Raw genomic sequence first — 21,932 nt, 5'->3', positions numbered from 1 at the left:
CCTCCTCCTGCTTTGGTGGATTGCCTCTCATGGAGGTTGGTGGACGAACTAGTACAGTGCTTGAGGGCCTCCGGAGGCTGGGTGGCCTTTGTGTGGTGCCAATGGGTGAATGAATCCATCAGGTCCCCTATGAAGTAACCTACTCTCTCTACATATAGTGGTTGCCCCGGTCCTCTTCCTTCATCGTTTCAGCGGGAAGGGATCCCACAACGGCCAATTTTTAAGGGGGACAGGGGAACATGCCTCCCCTGTCCAAAAGTAGTCTTCGCCTACAAAGTGGCTGCCAGCGTTGCAGGGACGGGTCCAGGGATGACATCTGTCCAGCTGGCGGGCGGCGATGGCCTTGTTGCACCGAAAGGAAACCTTTCGAACATTCCTTGGGAACACCGGTTCGTCCTTGCCCCCCTTTGCACTAAAGAGGAAACTGCTCCGTCCCGCTATGTCCTGCTCGCCTGTCCTTCCTCCACATCATCCTTGATTCCTGAGGCCGGGTCACGCCTCGAAATATCCGTGGCTCCGGAGGGGTCTTGATGAGACCCCCTGCGGGTCTTGATGTTGTTCCTCCTCACGAGGCTTGGCCCCTCGCGAGGACCTTGCCTTAAGTGGTGCCGCACCCGATTGTGCTTGCTTGATGAAGTGGGCCAGCCCTGGGCCGCAGGCAGGCAGGTCTGGGTACCCCATTCCCATGACACCGACAATAGCCACCGGACCCAAGGCTCGCTTGGGCTGGCTTCTAGGTGAAGCCTTGAGGGCGGCCTGAAACGTCGTGAGCCCCAAATGCCTGCGGGCCAGGCCTTTTAAAAGGCGGACCCATCTTCTCAGCGTAGAACCTCCCGACCTGCGTGTGCAAGCCTTCTCCGCCTCCAGTCGATTTCGCCGCCAGTTCTTCCTCTTGTTCGGTCCTAGTTCCCCTCTCCGAGCCTCGTGTCGTGTCATTTTTTGCCATCTTTCCTCCTCGCCATGCCTACGAAGGGGAAAAGGGGGGGGGTCCGTGGGATCCGATCAACCCACACTACAAGAAATAGGCTCGTTTATGACAAAAAATAGTGACGGCGGTTTTATTGGTCATAGATCTATGACTAAAATTTACAAAAAGGTCATGAGGTGTCTAAGAGGGTCCAAACTGTAGAAAAGTTTGACCATCTCTATCAAGAAGGTTATAATTCCATTGCCCAAAAAGGTGACTGGCATGTGTAGCTTTATTTATGCCCGCATTGTAGGTCCTCCATGACAAAATTAAGAAGGTCATAGGCTTAAATAGAGGTGACTGGGCAGAAAACTCAACAATTTTGCTTACGTGTCTTGTATAGGTGTCGACAAGGCCACAAATGGAAAATAAATTTTACGTCCAAAGAAAACGAAAAGTCCCTTTAGCAACATTGTTTGCCATTCCAAGATGCACCCTTGTGCAAAATTGTTTGATCGATTTCCTTCCGATTCCATCTGATTTCCTTCTGATTCAATAAAAAACCGTTTAAATGACAAAAATAGCTTTAAAGATCAAAATTGAATAAGTTGGTTATTGTCCATTAAATGTGGTAATCTTGAGTGAAACATTTAGTGATGTCGTTTGGGAAAATATTTTTGGTACATGTTCCACAAACCCCTTCTATTTTTAGCACTTTTAGATATCACCTTTCTCTAACCAATGAGGACCCATAATCCCTCTCCCTTGGATCACACCACTGCAGACCATCTGAGCCGTTCACGCAATACGTATCCTACGTCTCTCACCCACCCATCCTTCGTCTGATAAAGATATTTAGATTGGTTTCCTAATGACACTTGAATCCGCAGTACTACGAGATACGTTCGAATCGAAAAAGGTTCCACAGGTCGTATGCTACACATGAATGTCCTTTCCCACAATCAATATCTGCTTGCCGTTCACGTACATGTGCATGACAATTTTTTTTCTTTTAAGAGGAAATGTGCATAAACAAACTTGGTATGCATCTCTCTATGTACATGTTAAATATCGAACCAATCAAGACGCAGAAAACTCTTCGCATGGATCACCCCTTGTAGCCAATCTGAGCCGTCGATGTCTTACCCATCTGACGTCTCTCATTCACCTCTCTTGGAATAATTGGAATGGAAAAAAATCCCTTCTCCCCCGTGATCTCTCTTGTCTCTTTCTCCCCTCACGCGCCTCCTCCACCGCCGTCATCTCTGCCACTCGATTCCGGCTAGGGTTTCGGCCACCACCCCTAGGTTCGCCAGGATCTGCCACATCCGCACGCCGCCTGCTCGACGGAATCTCCATGCATGTCGCTAGCATGCGGGCTGCCGCAACTGGAGTGCGTCTACTGCCTCGGGTGCGTGCGGTGGGTGTGGAAGCGGTGCGTCCACACGGGCTACCACGACAGCGCCACCTGAGGCCATGCCGCCGCCGCCGACTTCGCGCTCGTCCGCCGGATGTGCCGCCTCGTCATGGCCAACTACGAGCCCGACCTCGCCGCCCTGCTCCTCGACCCCTCCAATGTCGTGCACCGCCACACCTACGCCGACACCGGGGGCCGGGTCACACCCTACCTGCTCTACCTCGACCTCGGCCGCTCCGGGGCCTCAACCTCGGCGGCGAGTCCGACTACGCGCTGCTCCTCGACAATCGCCTCGGCAAGTGCCGCTTCGACGGCAGCTACGTCCACAACGGCCTCCTCCGGGCCGCCGGCTGGGTGCTCGACAAGGAGTGCGACCTGCTCCGGGACCTCCTCGACCGGTACCCGGACTACACGCTCACCTTCACGGACCACTCCCTCAGCGCTGTCATCAAAAATTGGTTGCAGAAGTTATCAAAATTGGTTACATGCCAATCATCAGAATTTATTTTGTTCAGTGCTGCTACTGCTGTTAGACAACATACCTGCTCTGCTTCTGACTTCTGAATGGGATAGACATTGCATTGCTCACCAACTGATTTGCTTACTTGCTTGCTGATTAAAATACAGTTGCAGAAGTTTGCTACATGTCTTACTGAATTTTGTTTAAGTGCTTGCTTGCTTGCTGCTACAAATTCAGTTGCTACTACTGTTATGCTGCTAGAATACTGTTATGTGCCTCTCTGAATTTTGTTGAGTTCTTGCTTGCTTCTACAACTTCGGTATATTAGAATTCCGTTATGTGCCTCTCTGAATTTTATTGAGTTCTTGCTTGCTGCTAGAAATTCAGTATATTAGAATTCCGTTATGTGCCTCTCTGAATTTTGTTGATTGTTTGCTGCTACAAATTCCGTTATAATGGCACTGCAAGAACAAGACCCACAAGTGTCAGCTGGTATGCTGCGCATCTGCATATATGTATGCCCTTTTGCTCTGGGCTTGGGCATCCTTGCCATTGTGTCTGCTTCTCTGCTGAAGTATTGGGTCATGACAAAGGTAAGAGCCTTCTGGTCTTTCTACTCTCTACATCCTTAGAGTTAGAGCATAAACTTGCTGCAGTTTAAGATCATGTTTATGGTGGCACGCAGGATACTGAAGTGCAATAGCTTATGTTCTATTTGTTCTGAAATGAAAAAACGGCTCTAGTTTTATACATTTTCTTTCGTTTATCAGGCATGAAATATGTGCATCCATGTGAAGTTGGAACATACTGATGATATTAACACATATTACTACATCTTCCTATTTTACTCTGAAAGAAGCGTCTGCTGTTTGCAAAGATAAGAGAGGCTTCTTGTCTTTCTACTAGTAGATCATTAACTTGCTAAATCTATGGATCGCCTCAAGCGCATACTTTACTTTCTGTTTGTTCTGAAAAAACATGCTCCAGTATTGGACATCTTTCTTTGATTTATCTAACATCAAATAGATGCATCCATGTGAGGTTGAAACCGACTGCTCATAATAACACACACTACTACATCTTCATATTTTAGGCTCATAATAACCGACTGATCTCCAGTGACACATGCATCAGCGACGACAATGACTGCTTGGTTCTTTGCTATAAGTATTCCTCCATCATCCTATTCCTTGTCCAAAAGTCTAGGTTTCTAAGATTCCTATCTCTCCAAGGTTCCCCTCCAACTGAATCTTTTGTTGTATTGTGTTAGATGATTGTAAAATTGACAAGACTTTCTACAGAAAACATTCTTGTTTAGGCACTATGCCACTGCTAAGATTATTTTCATCTAGGAACCTCAATGTTTCCCCCTACTTTTTCTGCAAAATGTCTAAATTTAGTTGAGTCGGGAAGACAGGATATTTCTGTTTGAAAAGCGTTCATATATCTTTGTTGTTTGGATATGTTCAGTATTATTGCTGCTACAAAATAGTGTTTTCATGATGAAAAAGTGGACTGCTACTGGAGAAATAGAAATTTTGTCAAATGAGTTGAAAGTGTCTACATTGCATCAAATAAAGTGGTGCAAGGTATTCAGGTTTCTGCTACAAATGAGAATTTAGATAGGGTTTGGCATTAACTTAGGCTTAATTGTTATCGTGCTGATTGTTTCTCTTTCTTAGTTTCAGAAGCATGTGTATTGTTGGACTCTTCATAAACTTTTTTGACTATGGATTTCTATGGGATTACATCTCAATGAACCTCATGTTGATGCACTGCCAAAATTAATTCAGTATATTTTTTGTATTTTATTTTGCTCAAATACCACCCACCCTCAATTGTCTGTTCTTTCATATGTGGTAGAAGATGAAACAACGTGAAAAGACAGTAGTATCTCTTTCTAGTGATGATGATATCTTCTGTTCTTTTTTAGGGAGAAGACAAGTGTACACAAATCATTCGGGCAGCCGTTCTACTTGCTGCACTGGAGTACATTTTTATTTCCTATCATTCCACGTGAGTAGTGAGTACGTTCATGTTTTCCAGAAATGTTGAAGCTATGCCCATTTGCATCTTGTATTGTGCTGAAATGGTGGATGTAAATATTGTTGGCTCTATTTTTTTACCAAAATTACTTGAATTTTCCGGTTGCCACCAAACTTGTGTGAACAATCAGTGTCCATACCTCCTTTCTACTCTACGGACACTGTTTACATCAAGGTAGCTATATCTGCATAGAAATTCAGCTACATATATTATACTCTCTCTGTTCCTAATTATAAGCCTTTTTAGAGGTTCCACTATGGGACTACATACGGATGTATATAGATATACTTTAGAGTGTAGATTCACTCATTATGTTTCGTATGTAGTCTCCTGTCGAAATCTTTAAAAGACTTATATTTAGGAACGGAGGGAGTACTCCGTAGATACTAAACTTGAGAAAGAACATACGTGCATGCATCTTGTGTTGGGAACCGATGACAAAGGTACTAACGCGGAGGTGTACATAGCTGGATGATGGCCATTGAGTTATTCCTGGTCATTTCGACAATAGGACAGTCGTCGATGGAAGTTTTGAAGCCATGGTTATATAACATATTTCTATTGGCATCACATGGATATAGGCAGAAGCATTTCTTGAGGCTCATGGTTGGCGATTTCTGTCACGAAATGGTAAGACCCTAGATGAACAATACCCTTCCGGCTGTCTTGACGAAATGTCTTCTTGATCAGACATATGTAATTTGCTGATTGCTTTGTTGTTTGTTTTTCAGAACATACAGAGAAATTTGTGAACAATTTCAGAAGCAGGATCTCTAAAGTTATGAAGCTAGAAGCTCCTGATGGAAACATATACAACATTCAGGTTACCAAACATATACAACATACTGTACCTATGGATCTCCCTCATGTTTACTGCTACAAAATTGGTTAAAAATTGGTGCGCCTAAGTTTTGGCCCTCAATCCCATTTATTAGTTTCTTCTTAAGCATGTACATGATCGGCCAAGTAGTAGTTACATTATTATCTTGCCAACCATAATTGACTAAATTCTAACATCGGCTATTTTGAAGGAACGGTCAAGAGCAACGAGCTATAACAGTTCTTTTTTATTGGCTATACTCAGATCATTACCTTATCTGATTCCTATTATGACTAAAAAAATTACTTATCATTTAAGGAAAGGACTCTTAATTCTAGTACATGCATGTGAGCCTCCGTGGTCATGCATGGCTTTTATACCCGTCTCTTTTTCTAATTGCAATTTTTTTGCACTCTTTTGTATTGCAACCTTGGTCGAAGTATATTCGGATCAATGCATGCCTTCACGATTCTTGTATGTTATACATTTATATATGCAAGTAACATGACAACATAAAAGGTCGAACCCATTGTACATATACTTTTACATGTTAGAACTACTTGATGTAACTATATAATATATTGTTTATAGCAAACGTAAGAACTACTTTATGTCTAGTAATAACATATCCATCTTTTTATACCAGCAAATTACTAATTAAATTTCCGCAAAAAATTGCTAATTAAATACCTGCTTCTCGTGTGTGTATATATACAGTACACATAAAAGTTAAAATTCAGTGTAGAGAACGAACTATGCTATTTTTAAACTTTTGGATAAACAAATGGTTATGATGGCTGACAGATACACTTACAAATTAGATATTCCAGAAATTTACCATAGGAAAATCCAGAATCATTTCATAATTATGGATGCCTAGTGCACTTAGTTGATTTTGAGAACCCTAAAATGAGGCAGTAAGCATTTGTACAAATTCTTTGACAAAAAAAGTATGAATTGAAGAGATCTAGGAGACACTAGAAATCAGACATCCATGCAAATTAGTTAGCCTGTGTGTGGTTGGAAATAAATGCAACCGTGGGGCAGCTGCCAACTTGTGAATCCCTGTCCTTAACCTTCCTGCAAGGCAATTAAGCACATCCAATATTTGTGGTCATAAGTCATAACTAGATGAATGAGAAAACAATTTTCTACTGTTTTATCATTGGTTATCGTGCGTGTAATTTTACTAGTTTCCTTGGTCTGAAAGCCTTACCACCATTTTGTTCTTGCAGACGGCAATGGTAAGAGCATATTTTGCAGAGGAAGAGGATGAGCAGAAACTTGTGGTTCTCATCCAATCTTTGTGGAACTCTCTTGATGTGCGATTATGCACTTGTTCGGTCCTTTTTTCTTGCACTTGCCGAAATATTCTATTGTGCACATGTAAAATTATTTTGATGTGCCCTTGTTAGGCGTTGAACCTTAATGCTTGGAGTCGGTGGATGATGTTTTGTATTTATGTGATATGCTACTGAAATGAAATATACATTTTATTTGCAATATTTTATTCTATTATACTTATTTTTAATGGGCCTATCCTGAGATATGCGTGCTTCTAGAAAAAAATGCTTCAACCCAAACAAATCAGACATTTTCAATAGTAAAATAGGTATTGGGCCAGGATCTGAAATTTATGATGATTCCATTTGGTCACTAGCAATGCCACGTCAGCTTGGCCACCGTCAGATCCTACGTGGCTCACACAAATGGGTAATGACCAAATCAAAATTTTGGTCAATATAGGCCTGCGACCAAAATTTTAGAAAGGTCATGTTTGTTCATTCTTGACGGCCAACTGTTGACGTTGTAAATTTGGTCAAAAAAGGTCAAAAAGGTCAATAAACGACAACAATGACGAATCAATGACCAATATAGGGAGTCATAATTGACCTTATTTCTTGTAGTGCCAACGGCAGCTCAGCCCGCGGTGGGCCAGCCGATGGTAGTGAACTCTGAGGGGTTGGAGAAGGTTCGCCTGGTGGTCGCTGCCAGCTCCAACGAGTGGGGGCTACCAGGATCTGGCCAGGCTCAGGGCCTCGGGGCAAGATGGCGGCCCCGGCGATTCCCCTTCACATCCATGCTCTTCTCGCTTGGGTATTGCCGCCATTGTCGAGCATTCTCATCACAGTGCTCTTGCATTACTAGATCCTTTGTTCTCCTCTCGGCCTTCGTGTTTCTGTGCTTGGGTTTTGTTGGTGTTACCCCTTCCGTGGCATCACTTCGCCAGTTCTTTTCTCTCGAGCTGGTTTCTAAACAACAATGCTCCGGGTGCATGTCGTTGAAGGCAGCCGACGCATTAGCCCCTGGGGCTCTCGATGCCGTGCTCCTACCCGAGGCGGAAGGGTTCCGGCAGCAGTGGTTACACGTCAAACCGTCCGAGGCGGGAGCTCTGTTCCGACCTCCGTCGACCCTCGCAACGCGGAATCAGGGGTGGACGCACCGGGAGTTTAGCGACTCTCGATTCGCGCCGGTCCCGACTCGGCTGGAGGAGCTGATGCGGGCGGGGGTGACGATGGCGATGGTGGAGCGGGAGTTCATCTGTTGGTGGATTTCTCCCCTCCAGCGCCGCTCCCACCCGATGTGGACCTTTAGGGGGCCTTGGGGCCCAATGAGGATGTAGGTTTTGCTGCATCCTCCCGACGTCTTGCGTGAGCTGCTCCGCCGGCTAACAAGCGGCGATCTCGACGAGCTTCCCCCTAAACGGTCTTCCTTTGTACAAGTTCAAGGCCCCGGAAGCCCTCGTCGCGAAGATGCCGCTCTTTGTCGAATGGGGGTTCCTCCCTGGGAGGGACGCGTGCCCCGAGGGGCCCCAACCTTTGGGGTTCAAGCCTCCATGAGCTCCAGTCATCCTGCCCCTTCGGCGGCCAGGGCGAGTGGTGTTTTGCCGCCCACCTGCCCGGCTCTGCGAGGGCGATCGGCTGACAGCAGAAGTTGTTGTCCTCATCTCCAAGCTTCGGTCGCTAGTTGCTGGGCCTTCGTGCGAGGTCCCCCACGTCGGCCGAAAGTGGAGGTCGCCAAAGGACGACCGTCCTTCGACCCGATGAGCCCCGGTGAAGAAGAATTGGGTCGTCGTGGACGAGTAAGCGCTCGAGCCCATTTTTTGTCTTTCTTTCAACACCTCCCTCGTGAGCCTTTTTCCTGCAGGCTCCCTACTGGCGACAGGAGAGGCGAGTCAGCGCTGCCCGCCCCTATGTCCGTCGAGCATCCCATGGTTTCTTCTTTCATACTCTGCGGGGTCGTTCCTCCGAAGCCCTGGCGCGTGAGCCTACCACTGTCTTCTTCGCCTTTGGCCTGAGGCTCCCCGAAAAGGGACCGTTCCCCTCGCCTGCGGCCCCTCCTAGAGCCATGTTGCGCCTCCCTTCCTGCCCCCTCCTGTCTGGTGATGTGGGCCCTCAGGCAGCGCTTCCCTCGGACGCAGCGCCTGCACGGGATCCCCCAGCCCGCGAGCATAGCACTGGGCTGCGGGGCCCCTCGTGCCCTTCTCCCGTCCACCATCAGGAAGGCGAGAGCTCTCGCTGGCCGCTGGAACCTATTGAAGGTTCATGCGCTGCACCGTGGGGCTTGCGGCGCACCGTGGCAGACGCACTTCAACGTCTGGCGGCACTTCAACGTCTGGCGGCGGGGCTTGCCAGCAACGAATCCCTTCTGGAAGGTGAGTGTCAACGCCTTGCGTCAGGGTGGGGCCAGCTTGAAGTTGCCGTCAAGCTTGGCCATCTGCACAGTGAGCATGCTCGTGCGGAGGCAGAGGGGTCGCTTGCCGCGTTGGTGAAAGCCCGCAAGCGTGCTTTCTCCGAGGCTCAGGAGGCTAATTGTCGGCATAGGGCCTCCGAGGATCGCCATAGAGAGCTTTGGGCCCTCAACACCGATCTTGAGGAGCAGGCTCGGTTCAGGTCCACCCAAGGAGGTCCGCCTGCTGAGTTCTTCCTTGCCGGCATGGGCTTTCGGGCATCTGTCAATTCGCTGGTGCTTGTAGAGGTGGAGTAGAGCCTCGAGCAGGAGCGCCTGTTCGTGAGGGAGCGCCTGGTGTCTCTTGCTGAGGAATTCCTTGCCTCTCATGAGGTGAAGCTTCAGGAGGAAATTGACAGGGGGGTAGCGGAGGTCAACGTTCCCTTCTCCTTGACTATCGTGCGAAGGTGAGGCTCCAGGAGTGCCGCTTCCGCGAGCGTCGCGGCCACCTGAAAAACGAGTTCGATGCCCCCCAGAAAAGTTTGGATCACGAAGTGAAACGTTTGCAGGTCGCACTGGACGCCCAGGCTACTACCGAAGGTAAAGTGTCTCCTCTTTACAAACAGGCGAAAGGCGCCTTCCCTGGTTGGAGAGGCCTCCGAAGAGGCGATCCATGCTCGCGGCCTCCAGCTTGAATGCTCCCGGATGTTCCAATCCCTCGAGAGGAGAGTCTCCCGGGCTTTGAGCAACATCTATTGCCAGGGTGTCTCAAGCTCCCTGGTCCCCGACAATGCTGGGTACTTGGGCTTCTTCTTCCGTGATGTGGAATGCCTTGAGGAAGGTGCCGAGAAGGCGCACGCGCTCGCAGAGGAGAAGAGCTGCGACCTCTTGGGTCAAGCGGACTAGGACGTCTTCAGCCATCTCCTTCGCCTCGACCCATACTTTGACTTTGCCATAGTATTGGATCTAGTGCCAGACACAATCGGCGCCGCCCTGGCCAAATGGGTTGACGTCCATGTGGAAGACCTGGTGACAAGGCTTGCTCCCGATGGCTGTGGCGTGAGCTCTAGCAACGATGCGTCCTCCTGATCTGCTGCCTTGTTCTCCTGAAATGGTTATGTACTAGGTTTAATAGCAACTTGGATGTATCTGGAGAGTACCTTTCAATGCGTTCTCTGAAGACGAGGTGTGCACAATGCTTTCCTCTTGGCCGCATTGCTGCCAGCCCCATGTTGTCACGACGCTCATGGTGTAGCCCGTGAGCATGGCTCAATTCGTGGCGCTTCCATCCTGCTTGTGGGGCGGTTTGAGGACCCTTTCGTCATTCTGTGTCTACAGGTCCTGGTCCTGCACATTTCCCTGCTGCCGTGAGGTGTAACCCGTTACCAAGGTTGTTCCTCACGGGGCAAAGCCCCGACGCCTTGGGTGCAAACACGGACGGCACGTGGGTGGCCGAGTGGCCTTGCGACCGGTAAAGCTCCTGAGGCATGTTGCTCAGGAGTGCCCCTTAACACTCAAACCGCTCTAAGTTGACACGTGCTAGTCCTGCAAATTTCCCTGCGAGCATTAGGTACGGCCATGAAGGGCGCGTCTACGGGGCGGGGGCGCGCCTCCCCTGATACCGACCGGAGTTCCAGGATGGCATCTAAGAGGGCAAGTGGCCTTATCACGGGTAAGGCTCCTGAGGCGCGCCTCAGGAGTCCCCTTTGGCGCTCAAGTGATTCCACATTTCGCCCCTCTTATGGTTGCTTCGGGATGCCCGACGGTGTCGCGAGGTTTCTGCGGAACACCAATCAAAACAAAGGGAGAAAGAGAACTCGAGTTAGGTAAAATGAGAGAAATGGAGAAGAAATCTCCACCCTTCTTTTCTTTTCAAAACATTAAGAAAAGAGATCTTCGAGCCTTTGATAGCTGAAAGTACTAAAGGGGAGGCCCATGAGGGTCACAACTTGAAACGCAAGAAAGGAACGAGAAAACAGCCGCGTCCGGCACCTAAGCTATTCTACGCCACCCTCTCCCCCAGTGCGGAGCATAGGGCTTCCACTAGGCTTGGGACGGACCCCTCCGCATCCTCGGGAGGGACCCGGGCGTATACAGCCGCAACTCGTTATTACGTGAGAGTGCGATGCGGGGGGGGGGCGTAGGCATAGGCGCCTGATTCCTTTTGGGTCATCACCCAGCATGGGGCATAGGTCATCCACTTGTTGTGGGAGGGACCCCTCCGCGTCCTGGGGGGGGGCGTATACAGCCGCAACTCGTTATTATGTGAGAGTGTCATGGGAAGAAGTAGGTTCCAGAAGGATTGAAGGATGATGCAGAGACGTCATGGGTCGATGTAGGTCCCGGGGACGCTTCAGGAGCTCCATGCCTCACACGCGCAATGCCCACTCATGGTCCCCGGGCTTGTAGCAGCATGGCGTGGTCCGCCTTGAGCGAGCCCTCGAACGTGGGAGGAGCCCCCAGCGCTCGCTCGAGGGAGAGCTTGCCCAGACGGTAGGTCCTGTGTCCCTGGGGCATGGCCCCAACGCGCCTTGCTGGGCCCCCCAGGTTCCCACGTTGGTACCCTGGGCCATGTTCCCAGTCCGGGATAGCCCAACCTAAGGGCAACGACAGGTACCAGAACACCCTCTTGCGATCGAACGAAGCCCACACTAGCGACATGGGCGTGCGGTCCACCCTCCGTCCCCAGGCGGGCGTCGCGAGCCCCGGAGGAAGGTGCGGATATACCCCCCGGCCACTAGGTTAGGATCGTCTGGCCCGGGAACATGGGCGTGTGTTCCACCCTCCATTCCCAGACTGGATCCTCTCGGCCTAGACGCAAGGGTGCGTCAACCCTATCCCAGGAGAGAGGTCCCCGGTTCCCAGACCGAGACATCTGCCCGAAGTAGCTCCCGGCTAGCAGGTGTGCCCCGTGGGGACACCCGCGTTGGGCATCCCCACGTATCCAACCCCACGGGCCACCCCCGCGGTGTTGTTCATACCTGTCTGCGCGGGAGCAGCACACGGGTCGTGCGCGTGCCTCATGCCGCAGTGATGGTCTATGTTGCTTCCTTCGTAGCCCGAACGTGTGCCGACGCGGTCGTCGTCGAACTATGCGCGCCTCCAGGTGTTGATGTAGTCGGGCCTACGGTACTCCCTCCTTGTTCCGTGAAGCACGCAGGGGACGCTGGACGACGCATCCCCAACACTGCCAAATCCCATGCCTCCAATAGCTCCCGTCGGATCCCCAGTGGGGGCATGTCAGATTTCGGGCTTCGCAAAACCCTATGGATTCGAACACTGGGGCATGTATGAAGGTCTCTCCCTGCTTCACCTCGCCTAGCCTGCTACTCGATGGAAACGACAAAGAACTCACTCAAAGGTGAGGTGAACTCAGAACACAAGAGTTTAACCATGTTCGGGCCGCTATGAAGCATAAAACCCTACTCCTCCTTTTGGTGGATTGCCTCTCACGGAGGTTGATGAACGAGATAGTACAGCTCTCTTGAGCCTCCGGAGGCCCAATGGTTTGGTGTGGTGCTCTAGGGTTATGATGATCTGATCTCTCTCTCAGGTATCCTACCCTCTCTATTTATACTCGAGGCCTCGGTCCCCTTACCTTATCGTAGGCGGGAAGAGATCCCACACCAACCAGTTTTGGTGGGAGACAAGGGAACATGCTTCCCCTGTCAAAAGTGGTCTTCACCTGCAAATCCGCTGCCAACGCCACAGAGGTGAGCACATGGATGATGTCTGTCCTGCGGGCGGGCGACTAGGGTCTTGTTGCACCGAAAGGGAAACCTGTAGGAAGTGCCTTTGGAGTCCCGATTCGTTCCCACCTCCTTTGCACTAAAGGGAGAACTGTCCTGTCTTGCCATCTTTTGATCGCCTGCCCTTCCATGGCGTCATCCTTGACTTGTGAGGCCTGATCTTGCCTTGAAATATCTAACGCTCCGGAGAGGTCCTGAGGAGGGCCGCCAACCGGTCTTCATGTTGCTCTTCCTCGTGAGGCTTGGCCCCTCACGAGGGCCTTCTTCCGGGTGTTGATGCTCCTTGCCGACCCTGTGTTGATGAAGTGGGCCAGCCCTGGGCCGCAGGCAGGAAGGTCTAGGGTACCCCCGTTCCCAGAACACCGACAGGGCACGCCTTAGTGGATGGTTGGGACGCGCCCGTGTGGTGCCCCCATTGTAGTCCATGGCGATGCGGGTTGACGAGCGCGGTTCCGACGGGGGCACGCTTGGGTCTTACTCGCGACGTCGCACCCTAGAGCACATGTGCCCACCGAAATGGCGGCGGCGGGCGGCTTGTCGGCTTCTGAGCTCATACACCACCAGGAGCGTGACAAGTATGTGCGTCGGGTGCTGACAGACTCGGAAGGGGGAGAAACATCCTGGACGCGTGGAAGGCTTGGGACGACGGGGGGATGCCATGTGGTTGGTGAAGGCGGCAGCCCCTAACGCTCGTTTAAAGCCTGTCCGGTGTGAACATCGGCCGACGGGGTGTCGGAGCATCGCATGGCGTCCCGGACCGCGTGCGTCGGCCGTGGCACATGAGCGGGCCGAGCCTTGGGAGAGACCTTGACACCACCCCTACCTGGCACGCCAAATGTCGGATTTCGGCCTCCGCAAAACTTTAAAGATTCGAACTCAGGGGCGTGTACGAAGATCTCTCACGGGTTCGCCTCACCTAACTAGCTACTCGCTAGGGATGGAAGATAAATCACTCGATGGTGAGGAAGACACAGAGGTTCGGGCCGCCACGAAGCGTAAAAGACTACTCCTGATTTGGTGGATTGCCTCTCGCGGAGGTTGGTGGATGAACTAGTACAGTGCTTAGGCGCTTCCTCAGGCTGGGTGACCTTGCGTGGTGTTAGTGGTTGCATGAATGGTTGGCCCATTTCTACGAAGCAACCTATCCTCGGAATATAGTGGTTGTTCGGGTCCTCTCCACTTATCTTTTTGGTAGGAAGGGATCCCACAACGGCCAATTTTGAAGGGGAACACGGGAACATGCTCCCGTGCCCAAAGGTGGTCTTCGCCTGTAAAGTGGCTGCCCGTGCTGTAGGGTCAGGCCCGGGGATGACGTCTGTCTTGCTGGAGGGCGGCAACGGCCTTGTTGCATCAGGAGGGAAACCTTTGGAAGATGCCTTGGGAACCCCAGTACGTCCTTGCCCCCCTTTGCACTCAAGAGGAAACTGTATGGCCCTACTGCCTGCTCCTTGTCTGTCCTTCCCTTGTGTCACCGTTGACTCCTACGACCGGGCCTCGCCTCGGAATATCCGCCACTCCGGAGGGGTCCTGAGGAGGCCCCCTGCGGATCCTGATGTCATTCCTCCTCGGGAGGCTTGGGCCCTCACGAGGGTCTTGCCTTGAGTGACGCCGAGTCTACAGGTGTCTGGTTGATGAACTAGGCCAGCCCTAGGTCGCAAGCAGGCATGTCTGGGTAACCCCCATTCCCAGAATGCCGATAGTAGCCCCCGGGCACGAGGCGCGCCCGGGTTGGCTCCTTGGCAAAGCCTCAAGGTCGGCCCGAAGCATTGCGGGCCCTAAACGCTTGCGGGCCAGGCTGTTAGATGACAGACCCGTCTTCTCCATGCAAGAAATCCTAACCCGCGCCTGCATGCCGCCTCCTCCTCTTGTCGATTCCGTCACCGATTCTTCCTCCTGACTCCCGCATGCCGTGTCACCTTTCCCTCATTCTTCTCGCCATGTCTCCGAAGGGTGAGCCTCGGCCCGCGTTGAGCCAGTCAACAACCGTGAACTTCGAGGGGTTGGAGAAGGTCCGACTGGTGGCCGCCGCCAGCTAGAATGAGTGGGGGCCCACTCAGATCTGTCCAGGTCCATGGCCTCGGGGCGAGATGGTGTTCCCCGCGGTTCCCCTTCATATCCACGCCCTCCTTTCTAGTGTACTGCCTCAGTTCTCGAGCTTCCCCGGAGCAGTGCTTTCATACTACCAGATCCACGCGCTGCATCTGGATCCCAGCTCTTTGGTTCTCCTTTCGGCCTACACGTTCTTGTGTGAGGCCTTTGTCGATGTCGCCCCTTCCGTGGCATTGCTCCACCACTTATTCTCCCTCGAATCGATATCCGCGGGGTAATGCTCTAGATGCGTGTCCTTGAAAGCGGCCGACACATCGGTTCGGGGGGGGGGCCTTGGTGCCGAGCTCCTCCCCGAAGTAGAGGAGTTCTGGTGGCAGTGGGTGCAGGTCAAGACTGTCGAGGCCGGGGCCCTGTTCCCGCCCAATCGACCCCCGCGACGCCGAAACGGGGGTGGATGTGCGAGGAGCGAAGGCCGGGGATGCAGGCGGCGGTGCATCGCCGTCCCCGACTGTGGGAGGGGCGCCCCCTAGTTGGGCTTCGGCCGAGGGCCGCCAAGCCTCCTTGCCAGCCGGAAAAGGAGGTCGCCCGGGGGCGGCCGCCCCAAAATCGGCGGGCTCCGGTGAAGAAAAGGTGGATCGCTATAGATGAGTAAGCGCCTGAATCCTCTTTTGCCCTTTCCTTCTGCGTCATCCTTCTGAGCCTTTGTTCCACACGTTTCCCACCGGCGAGGGAGGAGACGGGTCTGTGCTGTCTGCAGTTGAGGTCACCGGGCATCCTGCGGTCTCTTCCCTTGCATCCCGAGGAGTTCAACCTTCCGGGTCTCTCGCGTGCGAGCCTACTGCGGTCTTACTTGCCCGCGGCCTCCGGCTCTCCAAGGGAGTGACACTCCCCTCGCATGTGGCCCCCCCTAGAGTCGTGCTGCGCCCCCCATCTGGACCCCTTCTGCTTCGCGATGCAGGGCCTTAGTGTTGGGGAATTTTGCATGGGAAACAAAAACTTTCCTACGCACACGAAGACCTATCATGGTGATGTCCATCTTCGAGAGGATATTTGGATCTACGTACCCTTGTAGATCGCACAATAGGAAGCGTTAAGAAACGTTGTTGACGTAGTGGAAAGTCCTCACGTCCCTCGATCCGCCCCGCGAACCGTCCCACAAACTGTCCCGCGATCCGTCCCACGAAACGTCCTGCGATCCGTCCCACAAACCGTCTCGCGATCCGTTGCACGAACCGTCTTGCGATCCGTCTCACGATCCATTCCGATCTAGTGCCGAACGGACGGCACCTCCGCGTTCAGCACACGTACAGCTCGACGATGATCTCGGCCTTCTTGATCCAGCAAGCTAGATGGAGAAGTAGATGAGATCTCCGGCAGCGTGACGGCGCTCCGGTGGTGGTGAAGGATCTACTCCTGCAGGGCTTCGCCCGAGATCCGTAGAAATATGATCTAGAGGTAAAACTATGGTGTCTAGATCTGAGTTGCACGTGGAAAATAGTTGTGTCAAATCAGCCCTAAATCACCACTATATATAGGAGGGAGGGGGAGGAGGCAGCCTTGAGGACCATGTCCCCAGGGGGGCGCCGGCCAAGAGGGGAGTAGGACTCCTACTCCAATCCTACTCAAAATAGGATTGGAAAGTGGAGTCCGTCTCTTCCTTCCCACCTTTTCTTTTTTTTTCTTTGGTTTTTCACTTATGGCACATAGGCCTTATTGGGCTGTCCCAGTGCTACCCAACAAAAGACCTTCCCTGGCGCTTAGGAATTCTTCTTGTTACTTCTCTGGTTTGCGTCGGTTTTTCTCTTGAAGAGGAAAGGGTGATGCAGCACAGGAGCAGTAAGTATTTCTCTCAGTTTGAGAACCAAGGTATCGATCTAGAAGGAGGGCCTCGTCATGTCCAAAGTACCTGCGCAAACACGAACAAGCTTGCACCCAACGCTTCAAAGGGGTTGTCAATCCCTTCAAGATTGTTTGCAAAGTGAGATCTGAAGGCAGAAAGTGCAACAAAGTAAAAAGTGTAAGCCTGAAAATATGGTGTGGAGTAGACCCTGGGGGCCATAGTGTTCACAAGAGGCTTCTCTCATAATAGCAAATATCACGGTGGGTGAACTAATTACTGTCGAGCAATTGATAGAACTGCGGAAAGTCATGACGATATCTAAGGTAATGATCATGCATATAGGCATCACGTCTGAGACAAGTAGACCGATACTTTCTTCATCTACTACTATTACTCCACACATCGACCGCTATCCAGCATGAATCTAGTGTATTGAGTTCATGACGAACAAAGTAACGCTTTAAGCAAGATGACATGATGTAGAGGGATAATCTCAAACCAATGATGAAAACCCCATCTTTTTTCCCTTGATGGCAACAACACGATGCGTGCCTCGCTACTCCTTCTGTCACTGGGTGAGATCACCGCATGGTATGAACCCAAAACCAAGCACTTCTCCCATTGCTAGAATCATAGATCTAGTTGGCCAGACAAAATCCACAACTCTAAGAGAATTACAAGGATATGAAATCATGCATAAGAGAGATCAGAAGAAACTCAAATAAGATTCATAGATAATATGATCATAAATCCACAATTCATCGGATCTCGACAAACACACCCCAAAAGAAGATTACATTCGATAGATCTCCATGAAGATCATGGAGAACTTTGTATTGAAGATCCAAGATAGAGAAGAAGCCATCTAGTTACTAGCTATGGACCCGTAGGTCTATGGTGAACTACTCACGCATCATCGGAGAGTTCATATTGTTGACGAAGAAGCCCTCCGTACCCGAATCCCCCCTCCGGCAGGGCACCAGGACGTGCCCCAGATGGGATCTTGCAGAGACAGAAGCTTGCGGCGGCGGAAAAGCGATTGCGATGATCTCCTGATTTTTTTGGGAATATTTGGGAATATATAGGCGCAAGACCTAGGTCAGGGGACCTCCAGGGGGCCCTCAAGCCTGGATAGCGCGCCCCCCTAGCCGCGGGGTGGGGGCTTGTGGGGCCCGTGGAGCTCCTTTGGCTTGGCTCCCAAGTTCTCCGATCTTCTTCCCTTCCAAAAAAAAACTTTTCGGGGATTTTCTTCCGTTTGGACTCCGTTTCAAAATCTCCTCTGAAAGGGGTCAAAAACATGGAAAAAAAAGAAAACTGGCACTTGGCACTGAGTTAATAAGTTAGTCCCAGAAAATAAATAAAAAGCATGCAAAACATCCAAAGTTTGATAAGATAATAACATGAAACCATCAAAAATTATAGATACGTTGGAGACGTATCAAGCATCCCCAAGCTTCACTCCTGCTCGTCCTTGAGTAGGGAAGTGATAAAGAATGAATTTTTGATGTGGAATGCTACCTAGCATAGTTGTCCTTTGCAAGTTCTTTCACGTGGCATGAATGTTCAGATCCGTAAGATTCAAAACAATAGTTTGCTATTGACATGAAAACAGTAATACTTCAAGCAAACTAGCAAAGTAATCATGAACTTTCAAAATAACAAGGCCAAATAAAGTTATCCCTACAAAATCATATAGTCTGGCTATGCTCCATCATCCTCACACAACTAATGTAAATCATGCACAACCCCGGAATTGGCCAAGTAATTGTTTTCACACTCTTACTTTCTCAAACTTTTTATAAGTATCACGCAATACATGAGCGCGAGCCATGGATATAGCACTATAGGTGGAATAGAGTGTGGTGCTGGTTGTGAGACAAAAAGGAGGAGATAATCACATTGAGTTGGCGTATCAATAGGCTATGGAGATGCCCATTAATAGATATCAATGTGAATGAGTAGGGATTGCCATACAAGAGATGCACTAGAGCTATAAGTATGTGAGAGCTCAAGAGGAAAACTAGTGGGTGTGCATCCAACTTGCTTGCTCACGAAGACCTAGGGAAATTTTGAGGAAGCCCATCATTGGAATATAGAAGCCAAGTTATAAAAAAAAGATTCCCACTAGTGACAAAGCAAGAAGCTCTGAATCATAAAGAACATGGTGCTATCATGAAGCACAAGTGTGGAAAAGATAGTAGCATTGTCCCTTCTCTCTTTTTCTCTCATTTCTTTTTTTATTTGGGCTCTTTGGCCTCTCTTTTTTTTCTCTTTTTTTGGGCTCTTTGGCCTCTTTCTTTTATTTATTTCCTCACATGGGACAATGCTCTAATAATTATGACCATCACATTTTTATTTACTCACAGCTCAAAGATCACAATGATGATGACTCCATAGGAAATGCCTCCAACAGTGTACCGGGATGTGCAACGATCTAGCATGGCGTATGATGTTGAAACATCTCGCTAGCTATCTTACGATCATGCAATGGCAATATGAGAGTGATGGCACAAGTCATGAGATGGAACGGTGGGAGTTGCATGGCAATATATCTCGGAATGGCTATGAAAATGCCATAGTAGGTAGGTATGGTGGCTGTTTTGAGGAAGGAATTTGGTGGGTTTGTGCACTGGCGAGAATTGCGTGGCATTAGAGAGGCTAGCAATGGTGGAAGGTGAAAGTGCATCTATACCATGGGCTGACATTAGTCATGAATAACTCACATACTTATTGCGAAAGTTTTCATTAGTAATCAAAAAAAAGTGCTAAACGCATACTCCGAGGGGAAGGGTTGGTAGGTGTAAACCATCGCGCGATCCCGACCTCAACGCAAAGGATGACAATCAATAGATCAATTATGCTCCGACTTCCTAACATAGCGGTTCACCTTACGTGCATGCTACGGGAATCACTAACTTCAACACAAGTATTTCTTTATTCACAACACCCTACTAACATGACTCTCAATATTACCGAATCCATGTCTCAAAACTAATTTAGAGGAATTGAAACATCTCTTTCTACTCAATGGACATGAAGATGGAGGTTTTTGCATCCTCTTTGGGTACCTAGCACATTTGGGACTACTTTCATAGCATAAGCCAACTACCAAATCACGCACCGCCGTGCTCTAAAGATATAAGTGAAGCACAAGAGAAAAAGTATCTAACTCCAATGATATAAGTGAAGCACTAGAGCAAAAGTACCTAGCTCAAAAGATATAAGTGAAGCACAATGAGCATTCTAGAAAAATCACGATGAGTGCATGTCTCTCTCTCAAAAAGGTCTGTAGCAAGGATGATTGTGACACAACAAAAAGAAAAGACTCCTAAGATACAAGGCGCTCCAAACAAAACATATATCATGTGGTGAATATAAATATAGCTCCAAGTAATGTTACCGATGGATTGAAGATGAAAGAGGGGATGCCTTCCCGTGGCATCCCCAAGCTTAGGCTTTTTGGTGTCCTTGAATTTGGCTTGGGATGCCTTGGGAATCCCCAAGCTTGAGCTCTTTCCACTCCTTATCTCTTTGTCCATGAGAACATCACCCAAAACTTGAAAACTTCACAACACAAAACTTCAATAGAAACTAGTGATAACATTAGTACAAGAAAACAAACTACCACTTCTTTTGGTACTGTAGCAAACTTGAATTCCATCTATATTGATGATGGGTACTGTATTCTCACTTTTCCATGGCTAGTACCCCCCGATACTAACCATAGTTTCATCAAAACAAGGAACCAACTCAACAAAAATAGAATCTGTCAAAAAAGACCAGTCTGTAGCAATCTGTATACTTCGTATACTTCTGGTACCTCAAAAAAACGGAAAAATTACGATGGCCTGGGTAAAAATCATATCAATCAGCAGCAAAACTTAATCAACTGACAAGCTCTTCCTGAATAAAAATGAAAAATCATCTCGTGAGCGAAAAGTTTCTGTCTTTTTCCAGAAGGATCAAACAACCATTACCAAGACTAGTCATAAAGGTTTTTCTTGGATCAAACACAAAAAGAAACACAAAAAACACAATCACAACAGAATTATGAAAGTGTGGACGCAACAAAACAGAAAGGAAAAAGATAAATTCATTGGGTTGCCTCCCAACAAGCGCTATTGTTTAACGCCCTTAGCTAGGCATTGATAATTCAACGAAGATCACATAAAAGACAAGAATTGAAGCACAACGAGAGCATCATAAAGCATGTGAAAATCACATATAAGTCTAACATACATCCTATGCATAGGCATTTTATAGGAAAACAGATTGTCAAGACAACCAATAGTTGCCATATGCAAGGAAGAAGAAAGAGACAATAGCAATCTCCACATAACGAGAGGTGATTTAGTGATATGAAAGTTTCTACCACCATATTTTACTCTCTCATAATAATTACATGTGGGATCATATTCGAATTCAACAATGTAACTATCACATAGGATATTATTTTCATGATCCACATGCATGCAAAGTTGACGCTCTTCAAAAATAGTGGGATTATCATCAACTAAAGTCATGACTTATCCAAACCCACTTTCATTAATATTGCAAATATCATATTCATCATGAGGAGTAGAAATTTTTTCAAGATCATAAGAAAAATCATCGCCCACTCATGATCATTGCAACAAGTAGTGGGCATAGCAAAACTAGCATCCCCAAGCTTAGGGTTTTGCATATTTTTAGCATGATTGTCAGTAATATAATTTATAGTGAAACCATTGCAATCATGCTTTTCATCCAAGGAGCCCTAGTGAATCACTTCATAAATTTCTTCCTCACAATTTGCATATTCACGCATATCAAGCAAAACTCCATAAAGATAGTCAAGTGCAATCAACTCACTAGTAATTGGATCAACATAATTTGATCTCTTAAAGAGATTAACAAGTGGATGAGGATCCATATCACTAGATTTTCAGCAAGCGAAGATGCAAGCATCTTGAAGGCACATGGCACACAAGCGAAC

At 49.0% G+C, this 21,932-nt stretch overlaps 1 pseudogene; it reads left to right on the top strand.

Annotated features, from left to right (window-relative positions):
- The first annotated feature begins 2,268 nt into the window (after positions 1 to 2,268).
- On the top strand, positions 2,269 to 2,888 carry LOC123396487 (annotated as a pseudogene).
- Positions 2,889 to 21,932: the final 19,044 nt, after the last annotated feature.

This window comes from Hordeum vulgare, chromosome 5H (genome assembly GCF_904849725.1).
Source record: "Hordeum vulgare subsp. vulgare chromosome 5H, MorexV3_pseudomolecules_assembly, whole genome shotgun sequence".
Lineage (NCBI taxonomy): Eukaryota > Viridiplantae > Streptophyta > Magnoliopsida > Poales > Poaceae > Hordeum > Hordeum vulgare.
Note: the sequence above shows the minus strand (reverse complement) of the source record. Positions and strands in the feature narration are given on the sequence as shown.